General features: G+C 37.1%; 1 protein-coding gene across 4 annotated transcripts in view; it reads right to left on the reverse strand.

The window, feature by feature from the left end:
* The window catches only part of LOC136037111 (early estrogen-induced gene 1 protein-like), an 84,792-nt gene extending 68,618 nt beyond the window's left edge, over nucleotides 1-16,174 (reverse strand). For 2 of the 4 annotated variants that reach the window (XM_065719580.1, XM_065719583.1), the window contains exon 1: nucleotides 15,966-16,174. The gene's annotated coding sequence lies outside the window, so the exon portion shown is untranslated. Of the gene's footprint in view, nucleotides 1-7,558; nucleotides 7,704-11,137; nucleotides 11,236-15,965 lie in introns of those variants that run through there. The other 2 variants (XM_065719582.1, XM_065719581.1) reach the window with 2 other exon arrangements.
* Between the last annotated feature and the right edge of the window lie 1,104 nt (nucleotides 16,175-17,278).

A 17,278-nucleotide genomic window follows, 5' to 3' on the forward strand; every position in this document is an offset into this window, starting at 1 on the left:
GATATCCTTCCAAACATCAAATTTCATTAAGATCCCATCACCCGTTCGTAAGTTAAAAATACTTCATTTTTTCTATATTTCCGAATTAACCGGCCCCACTCCCCCCCAGATGGTCAAATCGGGAAAAAACCTATTTCTAATTTAATCTGGTCCGGCCCCTGATAGATACAGACAGACCGACAGAATTTGCGATCGCTATATGTCACTTGGTTAATACCAAGTGCCATAAAAACTGGAGAAAGGCTACCCACGCAGAAAAAGTCCTTTTCCTTGTTGTTCAGGGTGGGGGGCTGTAATTTCCCTGTATAAGGTTTTCAATCAGGGACCGGACCAGATTTAATTAGAAATAGTTTTTTCCCGATTTGACCATCTGGGGGGAGTGGGGGCCGGTTAATTCGGAAAAAATAGAAAAAATGAAGTATTTTTAACTTATGAGCGGGTGATGGGATCTCAATGAAATTTTATGTTTGGAATGATATTGTGTCTCAGAGCTCTTATTTTAAATCCCGACCGGATCTGATGACATTGGGGGGAGTTGGAGGAGGGGAAATCTAAAATCTTGGAAAACACTTGGAAAAGAGTGGAGGGATCGGGATGAAACTTGATGGGAAAAATAAGAACAAGTCCCAGATACATGATTGACATAATCGGAACGGACGCTCTCTTTGGAGTAGTTGGGGGGGGGGATAATTCTGAAAAATTAGAAAAAATGGGGTATTTTTAAGTTACGAACGGGTGATCGGATCTCAATGAAATTTGATGTCTAGAAGGATATCGTGTCTTGGAGCTCTTATTTTAAATCCCGACCAGATCTGGTGACATTGGGGGGGGGAGTTGGGAGGGAGAATCCTAAAACTTGGAAAACACTTAGAGTAGAGGGATCGGGATGAAACTTGGTGGGAAAAATAAACACAAGTCCTAGATAGATGATTGACATAAACGGAACGGATCCGCTCTCTTTGGTGTAGTTGGGGGGGGGTCTGAAAAATAAGAAAAAATGAGGCATTTGTAACTTACGAACGAGTGATCGGATCTCAATGAAATTTGATGTTTAGAAGGATATCGTGGCTCAGAGCTCTTATTTTAAACCCGACCGGATCTGGTGACATTAGGGGAACCTAAAACTTGGAAAAAACTTAGAGTGGAGGGATCGGGATGAAACTTGGTGGGAAAAATAATTACGAGTCATAGATACATGACTGACATAACCGGAACGGATCCGCTCTCTTTGGGGTAGTTGGGGGAGGGGTTAATTCTGAAAAATTAGAAAAAATGAGGTATTTTTAACTTACGAACGGTGATCGGATCTCGATGAAATTTGATATTTAGAAGGATATCGTGTCTCAAAGCTCTTATTTTAAATCCTGACCAGATCTGGTGACATTGGGGGAAGTTTGGGGTGGGGGAACCTAAAACCATGGAAAGCGCTTAGATTGGAGGGATCGGGATGAAACTTGGTGGGAAAAATAAGCAGAAGTCTTACATAAGTGATTTACATAATTGGAACGGATCCGCTCTATTGGGGGGGGGGGTTAATTCTGAAAAATAAGAAAAAATGACGTATTTTTAACTTACGAAGGAGTAATCGGATCTTCATGAAACTTCATATTTAGAAGGACCTCGTAACTCAGATCTCTTATTTTAAATCTAAACCGGATCAAGCGTAATTGGGGGGGGGGGCAGTTGGGGGGACCGGAAATCTTAGAAAATACTTAAAGCGGTGAGATCAGGATGAAACTGGATGGGAAGAAGAGAAACCTGTCTAAGATACATGACTGACATAACCGGACCGGATCTGCTCTCTTTGGTGGAATTGGGGGGGGGGGGGGGGGGTAATTTTGAAAATTGAGGTATTTGTAACTTACGAAAGGGTGACCAGATCTTAATGAAATTTGATATTTAGAAGGATCTTGTGCTTTAAAGTTCTAATTTTAAATTCCGACCAGATCCTGTGACATTGGGGGGAGTTGGAGGGGGAAATCTTGGAAAAACACTTGGAGTGGAGGAATCGGGATGAAGCTTGGTGGATAGAATAAACAAATGTCCTTGATACGTGATTGACAGAATCGTACTGGATTCACTCTCTTTGGGGGAGTTGGGGGGAGGGGTTCAGTGATTTGGCGAGTTTGGTGCTTCTGGACGTGCTAGGACGATGAAAATTGGTAGGCGTGTCAGGGAGCTGCACAATTTGACTTGATAAAGTAGTTTTTCCAGATTCGACCATCTGGGGCTAAAGGGAGAGGAAAAATTAGAAAAAATTAGGTATTTATAACTTACGAGTGGGTGATCGGATCTTAATGAATTTTGATATTTAGAAGGACATCGTGACTGAGAGCTCTTATTTGGAATCCTGACCGGCATTAAGCCTCTTATTTTCCTTTTTAAATCAATCTATTGATTCATAGAATTTTGTTAGAGCTCATACCATATGATCTCTTGGCTCTTAGCTCTTCTCGCCTCGTCACAAGTGCCTTATGAGCTCTTAACTCTTGTTTTTTTTGGAGGGGGGCAATGCAACCTGGGCACCAATAATTGATAAAATTGACAAGTCTATTTAAAAAAGAAAAAAAAAATGGATCTAGGGCACCAGAAAAATCTTTAGGGGACCCTGGTCCCCCTGGATCCTCTTATACATGGTTTCCGATCATGTTAATTCCAATGGTGCACTTTTAATTTGATCTGATGCCGTTTTTTATTGGGTCTTGGGCAAATTTGTTTTTAAATATAGGGAAACCATAGAAAACGTTGGAAATAGTGGAAAACCCTGATCAAAAAAAAAAACAACCGGTACTAATATGCCTGATCCCGATACCTGTCCAATAACAATACGACCATACCAATACGCGTGATATCGACAAGTCCACTACCAATACAGCGTACATTTTTTTCACTAGGTAGGTTTACAGGGACTGTGGAGGGTCATATCATTGCAAAAACGATAGATATTGGACCTTTTGATTGTGTTGAACAAAATGGCAATCTAAAAATTTTGATTGGATAGTTTTGGAGGAGGGGGGCTATTTACTTTCCACTCTTTTTTCACTTAAAAACGGCACTAACAAATATAATTTCCGTTCGAATGATCTATTACACATCTCACTATGATGTTCTGGTCACCCCTTAGCCCTGCTCTAAAAAAAAAAAAAAAAAAAAAAAAAAAAAAAAAAAAAAAAAAAAAAAAAAAAAAAGAGACAGATCAATGCTACCCATGCAAAAACCGATTTTCCTTGTTATTCAAGAAGGGGACTGTAATTTCCCTAAACAAGGTTTTTGACCATGCTGATTCCAACGGTACGATTTTTGATTTCTGACGCCATTTTCAAGGGGTTTCAGGCCTTTTTTTAAATGACCATACATTTCTTTTCGCAATAAAGTTTCGCTTTTAAGACAAACCAAAATAATAGTTATCATTCGTGAATTAGTGTCAGATGGCAATTTTTTTTTACTAGGTAGGTTTTCTCTAGACGCGTTTTTTTACTTTTGGTTACTATGGGCTGTGGTTCGCTCTTTACATGATTTATCTACGTCACTGGTCTGTCTTATTACTAATTTATTTCAACTGTCGGGAATTAGGTTTAATATAGAAATATTTCTCTTTCTTTTTCAATGCAATATTGTTTATGTCAGATCCAGCATACTTTAGAGACACGGAAAGAGCAGTTCGAATAGCCAGAAATTACGTGGGAGTGATTATGAAGTATATTATTTATAAGTTGATGGTCTGTTGTTTTTACAGCAAGACTAATATGTTTTGCGGGAACACTTTATGATTGTTCAAGTTATTAAGCTAGACTGACTTTGCTTTTGCTTTTTGTGCTTTAGATACTACTTTCCTCAAACAACTTTGGTTTGAAAGATTTGCGAGTTGAAATATATCCCAGGTTGGTTAAACTGAGGGGCTACTCGCTTTCAAAAATTGTACACATAAGGAGGCATGCAAAATACGTTTCGTGCCATGCCCACATGTGACACAAAGAAGCGTGGCGTGGCGGAAGTGTACCATGCATTGTAAGAATAGACATGCCGTAATAGATATATGTCACGCGCAGCATTTGGAATCAAGGACGCATCCAGGAGGAGGAGTTAAGGGGGCTTGAACCCCCCTCGAAATGTTTGTCAGATTCGTAAAAACATAACAAAAAGAATATAAGAAAATTTGTGATGGTTTTTTTATTTTTTTTTCACTCCCCCCCCTGAAAAACTGGTACTTACCCCCCGTAGAAAAAAGGGGCAGGTGACAAAATACATTGGAATTATTTAATTTGGGCTATATATTTGCACATTAGGGGGGGGGGTAAAGTTGGAAAGTGTGAAGTTAGAGAAAAAATCTTACTTCATGATATGCAGAATAATTGTTTAACACATTTTCCATGCAGGACCGCTATACTTTAGCCCCAACCCCACCCATAATGTGAAAATATATAGCCCAAATTTGTTTGTAAAGTATTAAATTTACAGTATGTTTTGGCATTTTTCATTAGGATTAACCTAACTTCACTTCTTGAGTGTGGTGGGTGTATGAGGTAAGTACCCAAATAATTTTGCACACACCTCCCCCCAAAAAAATTCCTGGATACGGCCATGCTTGGGATGTATATCTCAAGAGGAGTCGCAGACCGGACGACCCCTCAGCTTGACCAAAAAGGGGAAAATAGATTTAAAAATGGGAAAGTGCCAAAACTAGATTTTGTTATACGCGAAAGTTGTACCAGTCAAGTAGATTAAGTAGTCAGACACAACATCCAAGCTTTGTTTTAGTAAAGAGCCATATGCCTCCCATGTATTTCTTTCTGGTTGTAGGAACATAATTAGGGACTCGTCCTCATCCGAGAAAAGAGCCAATTATAGGGGGGTTGAAAGTGACTTATAGGGAACCAGCCCACCATGTGTCCTTTTGATACCCGGTTGGACTAGCCCCTCATGATATTGGATCAAATTTTCGCTGTTTCATTTCTGAATTTCTGAACCTTTCATTTTCACCGTATTTTTTTTTTCTTGTTCCCTATAACGGAAGACACTCCGTTAATAACCTTTTCAAGTTTGTTCTTCAATGACTCTTCTTATTGGAGATTACAACGGGTATGCAAGTAGCTAATTTCGGATATCTGTTCATTAATAAAACCTCCAATATTAAGCAAAATATCTTTTGTGGGTTTTATACAAAGGTTCAAAACTCCTATTTAAACTAAACAAAACCAGTAGACCATAGAATCTAATTAACGGTCTTATTGCACTAATCAATGAGCTTAGATGTTCGTTTTTTGTTTGTTTTTTGCAGCAAGCGCAGACTTTAATAAGCAGCAGGTATCATGCTTCAGTAGTATCCTGTTCTTAAGACAAGGTTACAGAACACGTAAATACTGCGGGGATGGGAGAACTCGGGACACAATCTTTATTTAAAGCTCGGTTACTGGATGTCATTGTTATTTTGCTATGAAAATAAAACAGCAAAAACAATCTCAGATGAAACTGTCATCTCACTTGGTTTCAACAAGTCTCAATACAAAGATAACTTTCTATCCTAATTTCGAGCAGTGGCAAACACAAGCACTCTTTGCGGTGAAGTTTAATTGCAAACCCCTCTGCCACAGCCAAACACAGCGCGCTGAATGATCCAGATGTAGACAACTTTCTGCCTCCTAAAATGCATGCAATGCCTCCAACACAGCTTAAATACCAATATACAGTCATGAAAACTTGATTTATTTTTGGGACACAGTGCGCGGTAGTAATGCTAGCGGCTGGAGACAGGAAGCTGGTGTTGGTATCTAAGCTGTGTATGCAACAAAACAAAATTGCGTTCCCACCAATGGTATTGTAGTACGATCTACGCGTCGGAGTGCGGGCTTAGAGGAGGCCCTAAGTTCAAAGCTCTTTACCAAAAGCTTCTCCTGGGCAAGATAGGAGTTTTCATAACTGTATTGGTATTTAAGCTGTGGAAATGTTTCCATTTCCATCATTAGTTATCTAGCCATAAACCTCCAATAAATAGCCCACCACAACCGAAGAAAAACATTCCTCCTAAAAGCTTTGACAATGTTCACTCCTGTATCCCTAAAGGTTCACAATGGAAATTTCTTTATATAGTGGGATGTTCTAAGTAGCGATAATTGTTTTCCAACACATAACCGAAGTTTTGCTCAATGATTAGAAACTCCATATGAAGCCCTTCTTTTAGGGCTACTAGCAGCTCGTTAACCTGCGCTATAATATCTTGCACTGTGTACTATAAGTACAAACTTATGACAGTGGCGGTTCTGGCCTATCTTACGCCCGGGGCAAAAATCTTAATTAGAGCCCCCCCCCCAGTCTCCTAAAAAATTCCAGGCCAAATCTTAACAAAATCTAAATTATTTAAATCTAAACTTTCTTACTTTGTATGGGAAAAGAAAAGCGAGAAATGAAAATTTCGGAAATTTTGCACCCCTAAAATGTCTGCACCCGGGGCAAGTGCTCGCTCCCCCAAAAAACCGCTCTGACTTCTGTGAACATTGGAACTATTGAGGACAAAAGTTGGTATTTAAGTATTACACGAAAGACACCCGAGAAGTGAAGTTTTGTTAATGCTAATGAAATAAAACAAAATATGATGAAAATGTAATACTTTATTAGCAAAATTACGAAAACTACAACAAAGAATTATATAAGGGAGCCACCCAGAGCGCATTATATTAAATACGTAACCTAAATTAAACTAACTTAACCTAACAAAAATACCAACTAAATATTGAATAAACAGTTATATGTATTTTACTAGCGAGTCGAAGCTAACTGTCTGGTATTACCAATGTGAAAATCGGGTATCTCTCATGTTTGCGGTCCAAATTCTCGTGTGATACTTTTATAATACTTAAGTGCCCAAAATATTACCAAGGATCTAGAATAATAAATTAAGTACGTTTATAAACTTCTTAATATCGTATTTTGTCACTTGAGACTATTTACAATTAGAAATTGTACATTTTTCGCACTTTGTGATTACCATATTATATTGGAGAACTCTTAAAATGGCACTACTCATGGAGCTAAAACTTTGCGCTTTCTTTATTCTTGAGCACCCGAAAGTGTAAGAGATACATACATAAATATGACACAGAATAACATCTATAGTGATGAGGCCCTAATTAACTTCAGTGAGACTTCTAGGGCTAGACAGCCACCGCGTTTTAAGAGAGCATACTCTTCATGCTGGCATTTTAAGCGGAAAGGGCAGTTTTCTCTCCACACTCAGCAAGAGAAATGCTAAAAATTGCCGTGGTTCTAGAACAACATATTCAGCTGAAAAATGTCGTAAATACATATGCATGGCCGTTTCTGTCTTAAAACCACTAAGTCTACCCAGCTTCTTAGATACAGACAGCAAAAGACTAGAACTAGAAAATCGGAGCAAGCTCGAAGACACCACTATTCCTAAGCTCCAGAAAAAAAAGACCTTGATAGAGTTTTATGGATACTCTCGGTTTGACTATCATTACATTAATACACAACTGAGTTCAGATGATAATCTCTCACCTTCTCCGCTTGGAAATGAAACCTATTTGAAAATAAGATATCTTACTTTTTCCAAGGTCCCAATTCCAGTGTCACTCAAAGGAACATACTGAAAAAAAGTATTTCATTCAGTCGGAGTCCTTACAAACTTTAAAGAGTGCGCAGAAGGATCGAGTTCCATTGAAAGACAGTTCCTTCTAGGTCGATTGTGGTAGAGGGCTAACCACCTACGTCAAATAATTAGAATTCCTTTTGTGACCGGGATGGTAATCCAAAAAGCAGCATAAGGCCACTTTCTAATCGATTTCCCGATTAAATTACGCACGCTAGACCGATTGGCTCTAGCGTGCCAAAAGTGATTGAAGGGCAGCTAGACCTCCCAATAACCTTTTTCCCCATATCAATCCAATAAAAGTTCAGATATAGCTATTTTGTTCCAAATAGTCAAACAATGAAATAACTATGCCTCGTGGGTTGGCAAAACCCACCACAGCCCCCAGGACAAGGGCTGTAAGTTATTCATGTTGCCAATTGTTAACATATATAATGTTTTTATAGAAGGGGCGGTCATATAAACTTCGAAGGAGGCTCATTTGAATGAAAATTGATTGTTACAGTTCACTTTTTAAGAGTCAAAAGTAGTTGGAGGGCAACAAGCCCCCCACCCTAAACTTTTTTCCAAAATCCTTTTGATAAAAATTTTGAGATAGCTATGCTGTTCAGAATAGTCCAAAAGTCAAATAACTGCGATTCCAGGTTTGAACCCTCCCCCCAGCCCCCAGGCTATAAGTTATGCTAGTTGCTCATTGTTAACATATCAGGTTTTTTATAGAAGGATTGGTCGTATAAACTTCGAAGAGGGCTCATTCTATTGTAAATAAGAGAGTATAATGCCCTTTATAAAAGTAAAACTGATTGGAGGGTAACAAGCCCCACACAACCTTTTCCCGAAATGCATACAATCAAAATTTTCAGATAGCCATTTTGTTCAAAATAGTTCAAAGGTCAAATAGCTATGTCTTCAGGGTTGACAATCCCCCTCCCCCACACACACAGCCCCCAGGGCAAGGGCTATAAGTAATGCAAGTTGCGCCTTGTTAACATGCAAGATTTTTGTGAAAGGGGTGTTCGTATAAACTTTGGAGGGGGCTCATTCGATTGGAAATCGAAAGTTGAATGTGAGTTGAATGTGAATTGAATGTGTTTCCTCAAACACATTCAATAAAAATTTTGAGAGCCGTTTTGCTCAAAATAAAAGGTCAAATAACTAAGCTTCCTGGGTTGAAACCTCTCTCCTCCAGCCACCCAGGGCAAGGCCTGCAAGGTATGCAATTAGCTTATTGTTTATATGCAATATTGTTGTGGAAGGAATGGTTGTAAAAACTTTGGAGGAGGCTCATTTGATTGGAAACTGGAAGTTTTAGAGCCCTTGTTAAGAGTCAAAAGTGAACGGAGGGGAAGCAGCCCACCACGCCCTTTTCCCAAATCCATCAGATCAAAATTACAAGGTGGCCATTTTCTTCAAAATAGTAAAAAAGGTCAAATAGCTATACCACCATGGTTGACACTCATCCCCCAGCATCCAGGACTTAAGATATACATTTTGCCCATTGTTAATATATAAGAATCTTTACTGGAAAAGAGGGCATGTTTGATCCTGGGTCGCCAAAAAGGCTTAGGGTATAAGGGTGAAACTTTAAGGAAATGTTGTGAGGGATGCCATACACAATCAAGACACACTATGTGCTTGCTGGTAAGCAGGGAATATCAGCAATATCTTTAGAACAGCTGAGGGTATTAGTTTGAAAATTTCCAGGTACTTTGAGGAAATTCTGAAGAGGGATTTGAGGGCAACCAGCCCCCCCCCTCCTTCCTCTTTTAAGGTGCACCCTCTGCTCATCACTGATCAAAAATTTTGAATTATCATTTTGTTCAAACTAGTCAAAAGGTCTAATAGCTATATTTCCAGGGATGTCAAGCTCCTATAGACGCAGGAAAAGGATTGTAAATTATGTAATTTACCCATTGTTTACAAGCAGGATTTATCATTAGAAAAAGGGGATAAATTTAGTTTTACGGTGCATCAGAAAGACTAAGGGGAATAAGTTCAAACTTTGAGAATGTTGAGGGATATGTTATATTAAATCAAAATCCACTCTGTGTATCCAGTTTATCAAAAAGGGAGATCAGCGATATTTAAGAATGACTAAGGGTGTTGAGTTAAAACTTTCAGGACATGTTGAGAGTCCACTTGAGTAGCTCCAGCATTTTTATTGGGGGGGGCGAGAGGGCTCCATATCCAAATATTCATGGGCACGGGCTATATAATAGTTTTTCTCCAAATTAGGGGGGAGGGTAACGCCACTGCATGTTGAGGGGGGGGGGGGTGTTGAAAAGTGGTTGGGAGGTCACCAGCCCCAAATAATCAAAAGCTCAAATAATTATACCTATAGGGATGAAATAACCCCCACAGCTTTGGAGAGGGTTGCTGAACACAATCAAACCCACTATGTGTGGGCTGATTGTATTAAGTAAGGAGGGTATTAAGTTGAATTTCCAGGTGATGTTGCCCTCTTTCTCTTTTTAGATGCTTTCTTCTATCATAACTGATTAAAATTTTGAAAAAATAATTTTGTTCAGAACAATAAAAAGGTCTAATAACTATTTCTCTAGAGATACAATCCCCTCCCCTCTCCCGTCTCCAGGGTAAGGATTGTAAAGTATGCAATTTCCCCTTTTTTACATACAGGACTTATCATTAGGGAAAGTGGGGATGGAGTATTAGGGTGAAACTTCAGGGAATACTGAGGGGCATGCTAAACTAAATCTAAAGATATTGTGTGCATCCTGTTTATAAAAGGTGTAATCTTTTATATGACAAGAACTACTGAGGGTACTAAGTTTAAACTCTCAGGACATGTTGAGGAGGATGTTAAAAAGTGGTCGGAAGGCAACCTTTCTCCCCCCATTTCCTTTTTAGCTGCCCCCCTCTAAAGAAATCAGAATGAAATTTTAGACCAGCAATATTTTTTCAAAATAGTCAAGAAGTCAAATAGCTACACCTCTGGGGATGACAGAAGCTGCCCATGGTTTATACACAAGGTTGATTACTCGGAAAAGGGGACATGTTTGATCCTGAGTCTCCAAAAAGGCTAAGAATACTAAGCAAAAGCTCCTAGAAAATATTGAGGTAAAACAAAATCAAAACACACTGCACGCAGCAGGGTTTTTGAAAGGACATAACAGCAATATTTAGGAAATGGGTAAGAGCATTGAAACTTTAAAGGCATTTTTGGATGGATACTGAAAAAGGAACAAAGGGCAGTCCCCCTTCCCATTTTCCCCTTTTAGATGTTCCTCTTAACACTGACAGAGATCTTAAAAATCCATTTTATTCAAAATGTTTATTAGCTATGCCTTGCCAGATGCCATGCCCCACAGCCCTTAGGCAAGGAATGCAGACTATGCAATTTATTTAAATTCTACATGCAGGATTTATCATTAGAAAAGGGGGGTATTTTATCCTGGATGTGTCTAAAAAGACTAAGGGTACTAAGGTAAATTTTGGGAAATGTTGAAGAGTATGTTAAGCTAAATCAAATGAAACTATATGCATCCAAGTCATCAAAAGGCATACCTACAATACCTTGTAAATGGGTAAGGGCATTAGCTTGAAACTTTCAGGGCCATTGCTACCACTATTGTGGCTGCAAATGAGACTGGTTGAACAGCAACAACTTCTAACTGCAATAAATTGCACTACATCTATTTGTGAAGACTTTTGGGGAATGTTGAACTTTGAAAATTTAATGTTGAAAAAAACATCACTTCAATGTCTTGATATTTATGATGTTGACAAAAGACTTCCATATTTAAATGGGAATGTTGAAAAAACTCGAAACTTTGGCAATCAAAAACAGATATAAATAAGAAAAAAGAACTTTCTAAAAAGAAATTTTTCAAACAATAATAAAGACCCACATCAAAACTGTTCTCCTTTAGTTCTCTCTTCTATTCACTGTTCCTTTTCTTCTTTTTTCTTAAATAATTAAAAAAAAACTGTCCAAGAAAAGAGTTTTTCAATGAAAAACAAAGAAACATAGTAAACTTAAGATCAACAGAAATGAATTCCTACTATAATTCAAACTCAAGTCAACCAAAAATTACTATTTAAGAATAAATGAAATAAAAAAAAACAGAAATTAAATAAACAATCATACAATGGGCACTAATATAACTGAATAAATTAATTTTAAAATAAGTAAAACTTAAAACAATTGTTCAAACCAAACTTAAAACACACAAAACCACTACAAACAAGACTTTGGTTACTGCCCTCTCCTCTAACTGTAAAAGTATAAAGCCTATTGCATCATTTGCACTTGAATGAAAACAAACTGCCTTAATTTGCACTTTAAAGTAAAATTGAAGTCCTTATTGGATTTGCAGTGATTGAGTATGGACCTGTGATCCAGTAATTGCATTGCAAATAGTTTCTTTTATATTTAAAAATCTTGAATTACAAGAATTTCAGCAATTAATGCAATTATATATCAAATATTCAGTTTAATTTTATTATTTCTTTCCAATGACTGTTTAAAACATATAGTTTTCAATTTCTACCCTATTGGGAAGGAAACATGTTAAGAAAACAATTCTTATTCAATAATATGTAGAATAATTGTAGCTGAGGCATCCTGACTGCAGCTTCACCATAATTTGCCCTCATGTACCCCTAATGTGCAAATATATAGCCTAAATTATATATTTCCTGTACATATTGCCACCTATCTCCCTTCTTTATCTGCTAGTTGTTTTGTCACAGTTGATTCAATTTTGGGTATACAGGTTGGAACAAGAGACTTATATGGTGGAAAGCATGGGCAATACATAATTTGAGCTATATATTTGCACATAAGGGGGGGGGGATAACATGGAGTAGAACTGCAGTAAAATGTGATATAGTTATTCTGTATATTACAATTTAAGAATTCTTTCTTAACATATTTCCTTCTCAATAGCCCTACACTGGACCTTTAGCAAAATTTTACAATTTAAGAATTCTATTGTTTTCTTTCAGCCTATATAAGGATTAATCTAGACCAGGGTCATACCTGGGAACATTGGAGAAGGGAGGGGGTTCAAAGCAAACACTGTATTTGGAAAAAGTGTCAGTTGGAGATTCTGAAAAGGTAAATTTACAGACAATGAAAATGCTAAAATGCACCTACTTGCCATATATCTAGTAGCCATGGCTAGCAAGTTTCTGTACTAGATTTGATATCACAACACTCAAACATTCAGGATCAGTTTCTCATCCATGATGTTGCTTACCTGGATTCAAAATTCTGCATTACCCACTTCTGACTATCTTGGAAAGGGGTTATGTTAAGAGAATGAAACTTAGATGGATATGTCTCAAGACTAAAGTATGTCCTGGGAAAATATTTTGAAGTAACTACCCCCACTCTTTCTCCCTCAAGAAGGTACTGACCTTTGAAAATCTGTGTGTTATAGCCTAAAAGTGAAACCTTGCAAAATAGATCTTCTGCTTAAATGAAGTACAACAAAATTGTTTTCAGCTTCACAACTTTGCTCAATATTAATTTATAGGGTTTTAAAGATTTGCAAATACATTTTCTAAATTTTGAAAAAAAAAGACATTGATCAGGCTTAAAATTTTACTCAAATAGCAGGAATTACATTTTCAGAACTAAAGCCAGAGACAAAGAACTGATAATTGAAAATTAAGGAAAATGTTGTTTTGTCAAAATTTTGATGGGCATAGGCCTAGACCTGTCATGTAGGCAAATGTCAGGACCCTCTAGAGCAGTGGTTCTCAACCTTTTTTTACCCATGGACCCCTTTTCTCTTCTTTTTATCTTGGTGGACCCCTTCATAGCTATTGGACATAAGAACAATCTCCTATCTGCTTAAAAATAAAGATCAAAGCTCACCACCTACTTCATGAGAGAAGTTAAAAGATTTTCACCTTCGCTTGTTCTTGCTACTGACTGATGGGTGAATATATAAGTCAAAAGAAAGTACAAAAAATAATGAAAGAATTATTAATATATATTTTTCAAAATAATATAAATTACAGTAGAAATTGAATTTTTTTAAATGAAGAGCGTTCTGAGTTGGTTTTCTTCATGGACCCCCAAAATATCATTGTGGACCCCCAATTTGTTGTGTTTTGCCAGTGGACCCCCAGGAATATTACATGGACCTCTAGGGGTCCATGTGGACCCTGGTTGAGAACCACTGCTCTAGAGGGAGGAGTGGAGGTAGGTAGGCCTACTTCAAAATACCTTCCTGGGACATGCTTTAGCCAGTTATCATTCATCATTTAAAGCAAAAGGACCTAGGTGTGATTTATATTGAATTCTCAAAACCTGTTTCCTAAAAAAGCACATTGACCTATTGAACAAGATTAGATATGATCTGTTAGACATAATGAATTGCTAATGAACTTGATATTGAGTTAAATTGGATATGATCTTTGGATGTGCGTACTTGATTGTTATAGTTTTTAAGCATTATAAGACTGATTGGACTGATTATAAGGTGATTGCCAAGCTCATGTGGGCCTACCTATTCAAAGTTAAGTGCAGTTTTTAATTTTTATTTTTGATAATACATTTCAATGGTGCAGTTCACAAAGGATGCTGTTTTTCTAGCAAAATTCAAAAACTATCCACCATGGCCATGTTGAGTGTTGGATATAATTCAGGCTAAGAACAAAAAAATATCCTATGTTGTATTTTGTTATGGAAGCCATGAAATTGTGACAACAACAGCCTCACAGCTTTCAGCCTTTGTTAGCATTTCAAAGGAGGCTAAGAAGAAAAATGAATTAGGCATTGCAAATGCTTTTGCCAAATTAGCTGATAAGCATCTCAAGATTAGTGGTTCTAGTTTACCAGATACATTGGCAAATTCAATAAATTCTGCTTTATTGGACTTGGACATGCTAAAATCTAATATCCAAAATGATATTGAAAAAGAAGTACATGAAAAAGTTGGATTATCAAATAGGGCAGATATGATTGACTCTATTGTTTCTCGGGTTCACAACTCTATACTTGTCCAGTATTCAACCAAGTTTGATGAGATTGAGAACAAACTACGGGCTCTCCAAAATGCAAACCTAGCCCTAGAAAACAGGATTGAACCACTTGAAACCCATCTTAATGATATGGAGCAGGAAAAATGACAGAATTGGCTTGTATTTCATGGTGTTGAACAAAGTGGGGGTCTTCCCATCTCTGAGTGTATATTGAATGTGATTATGGATAAAATGCAAATTACTGATTTTTCTTTGACTGCAATAGTTTTTGTATTTAAATTTTGAGCAAATTTTATTGATTCAGACACCATTGCAAATGCAAAAAAGCATCTTGCGCTTGTGTTGGTTGTGTTCAAGTCTGCTAAAACTGCAAGAAAAATGTTTTTATGTAAGTCTAAACTTGCTTGGTTGGAAATATTTGTTACCAAGTACCTAACATCAAAAAAGAAACAGATTCTTGACTTGGCTAAAAGTAAGCTCAGAAACAGAAATGTCTGATCCAACAACAGGACAATTTTCAGAAAAGACTCAGCAGGAGAGATCTGTAAAATTAGAGCTATGGCTGAAGTGGTCTGTTTGCTAAATCTCACTGCATAATTTTGAGTTATGAAATTATGTTGTTGCATTACTTGTATGTTTATTTTCCTCTGTGCATTTTATAGCCAAAATATCAGTTTCGTTCATGTTTATCTCTTTCTTTTTCCTTCTTCTCTCTACCTATCAGCTTTTTTTAATTTTTTTTCTGTCTTCCTCTTGTCTTTTTCCTCTTTCTCTTTTTTCCTTCCTTCCTTCATCATTTGAGTTTCTTTTGTATTGAGTAGCATGATATGAACATGGTTTTAATTAGCTGAGGGTGATAACCTTGCTTGCCCTTACAAGCTTATTACCTTTCTTGGCAGGCAAATAGTGTTTGTTTTCTTTTCTTAATAAATGTATATCTCATATCTCATCTCAGTAGGCCAATCCTTGAAAGTTTCATTTTCCTAACCTAATCCCTTTCCAAGACAGCCAAAAGTAACCAAAGTAGAATTTTATCCAAAATTGTTCTCAGCTTTACAATTTTGCTCAATCCCAATTTGTTAGGTTTTAAAGATATGGAAATACATTTTCCAAATTAAAAAAATATATTGATGTGGCTTGAAAGTTCACTCAGATAACAGGAATTGTATTTTTCAGAACTGAAGCCAGAGAAAAAGAAACTGATAACTGAAAATTAAGGTAAAATATTGTTTTGTCAAAACTTCAATAGATTATAGACCTGTCATGCAGGCAAATTCCAGGACCCTCTAAAAGGGAGAAGGAGTGGAGGTAGGTTCTTCAAAATACCTGCCCAAGACATAGGCCTGCAGACTCATCCCTGAAAAACCCCTTTCCAAGATAGCCTGAAGTAGAATTTTGCTCTTACCTTTAAGCTCTATCCCATTCGTGATTTATTTTGCATGTCTCCACATTACAAATAGAAATAGGCTATCCCTACATCAATTCAAAATAACTGGTTTCAGACCCACTATGCTAGTTATTTTTCATTTTCTATTTGAATAAGTCACGTCAGGTATTGAAATAGATGACTCTGAAGTAATAGAATTGGTGCTGCCGCTTCCAAGTATCTCCGGCAAAGACAACATCGTCTTGGTAACTAGACTAGAAATTAAAAGACTTGTCTCCAAAAAATATGAACGATAACCCGTGGAATTAACATAAATCATCAACAAGGGGATAATTACAGGATAATTACATTGGATATTTACATTGGAAGTTCATGGATACTTGACGTGTTCATCTGACATTCCGGAAGAGGAGTGGCTAAGGTTTTACTCTACAGTTTTTGGTTCCAAAGACCCAAAGCTGAACGGAATTGTGATAAATGCTTAAACAAAAAACTCAAAACATTGTTAGAGGTTTGAAATACCTTTGTGATATCTAAATCGCCTGTAGCTAAAACAATTTGTATTAACAGTATTCCAACTAAAAAACAGTATGGGATGCTAAAAACAGTATTCCAACTAAATGGCGTTAGTACTTACAAAGAAAACAAGGAAAAAGACGAGACTGTAACTTATTAAACACTCAAATGTAAAAAAGAAAGAACAAATTGGTGAAACAGTAAATTATTTGAGTACGCAATTCCAGTCAATTTTTTAGCTGACCTTGTGTTTATTTTATTTCCTCATAACTGGTGGTAGAATCTCTCTATGCTTTTCACTACTAAGGAGAAATTGGCCGAATTTGCAGATCAAACCCATACGATGTTCGTGAAGGGACGGTAGTGTAGAACGGGTAATGCCGATTCATAACTTACATATGCGTCTGAAAAAACAGCTTTAAAGTCTTTTTTGTAGTGATTCAACTTGATCGTTCAGGTAGCTTGTGTTGTTGACTTGAGCAGCCCATACTGAGTAAGCATACTCGAGAACTGGTCAGATCCATGTAAAATAAACCGTCTTAAGTTGGGACACAGAAAAACTGAAACAACGCAGTAAGACAAAGGTAAACATCACACCATTTGACTTTTTAGTGATTGTGTCAACAGGAGTACTAAATGAGCAGTCAGCACAACATGTGACACTGAAAATTACAGCCAAAGATACACTAGGATACGGTGGAGGAAGAATGAAAAAGTCGCTCTTAAGAGGATTAAAGTAAAGGATTTTGGTTTTTCTTTCGTTGATTTGATGACTGTTGATAGTATATTAGTCTTTAAATTTGCTCGTTATAGCA

The sequence above is a fragment of the Artemia franciscana genome, chromosome 16 (assembly GCF_032884065.1).
Source record: "Artemia franciscana chromosome 16, ASM3288406v1, whole genome shotgun sequence".
NCBI lineage: Eukaryota > Metazoa > Arthropoda > Branchiopoda > Anostraca > Artemiidae > Artemia > Artemia franciscana.